This window comes from Triticum aestivum, chromosome 2D, assembly GCF_018294505.1.
Source record: "Triticum aestivum cultivar Chinese Spring chromosome 2D, IWGSC CS RefSeq v2.1, whole genome shotgun sequence".
NCBI lineage: Eukaryota > Viridiplantae > Streptophyta > Magnoliopsida > Poales > Poaceae > Triticum > Triticum aestivum.
The window spans coordinates 519,409,710-519,410,803 of NC_057799.1; the positions used below are offsets into that span (position 1 = coordinate 519,409,710).

The 1,094-nt window shown below is 40.3% G+C and overlaps 1 non-coding gene across 1 annotated transcript; it reads right to left on the reverse strand.

The window, feature by feature from the left end:
- Nucleotides 1–381: 381 nt before the first annotated feature.
- On the reverse strand, nucleotides 382–450 carry TRNAK-CUU (transfer RNA lysine (anticodon CUU)). The gene has a single exon. It is a non-coding gene; the product is annotated as a tRNA-Lys (tRNA).
- Nucleotides 451–1,094: the final 644 nt, after the last annotated feature.

Genomic DNA, 1,094 nt, shown 5'->3' on the forward strand with positions numbered 1-1,094 from the left:
GTAAATATTGATAGCACCGGGTCATAATTGTTGCTAACATCAAGCTTGAAAGTGTACCTCCCTTATATGCATATCACTTGTAGCCCCCAAGTCTTAAGAAGGGAGCGTAGTAACAGCTTAAGATTTTCTTCAATATAAATACTGTAACTTTGCAGAAATCGGGTTTGTTCATGTAGGTCACCAATCATAAACTGACCATTTTGTACTTCCCATGTGTAGCCCCCAAGTGCTGGGTCATTATGCAATAATGAGCAGGGACTTTGTAGATATGATCATGTAGACTTGAGCAGCAACGTGTAGCCCCCAAGGGCCGGCTCAGTAAGATAATACTGAGCTGGGACTTTATATATACTTCATTGAAATTAACATCATATGATGTAGCCTCTATAGTGGGGCTTGAACCCACGACCACAAGGTTAAGAACCTTGTGCTCTACCAACTGAGCAATAGACCCTTCAATATAATGAATTAAGGCTTGTGTACTTTGAATTTTTGACAGGAGCAATGGGTAGCCCCCAAGGGCCAGCTCATCACTATGTGATGGGTCGGGTCTTCAATAAGGCGAGTTAAAAATGACTTTGCATTAGCCCCCAAGTGTCATGGTGCATGCTTGCAATGACATGGGATTTCCATATTTGACATAATCATGATTTAAATAATGTAGCCCCCAAGTGTCGGGTCGTATGCCTACAACGACTTAGGACTATTCCTTCCATTGTAGAATAAATCATATCCATTGATAAAGAAATAATAGCCATTGCGCTGAAGCGACTTCGAAAACCTCAATCATAATACTGGTTATTGATAACCATAATAAAAACCCAGCCATGTTGGCTTTTCATGATTTGAATAATATAATCCAGTATGAAAACCTCAATCATTCAATATCATGATGAGAATCCAGCCAAGTTTGGCTATTAAAGATTTGAATACCTTATGTGTTGACAAGTAAATCCAGAGTTTAAATACTCGGCGGCTCTTGGCTGATAGCGACTTAATGCGCATCCATTGTACTCCAGGATGCAATCCGGCGGCTTATAACCTTTGCAAAAATTCAGGAATTGATAACCCCATCCATGGCGGCTCATAGTCAT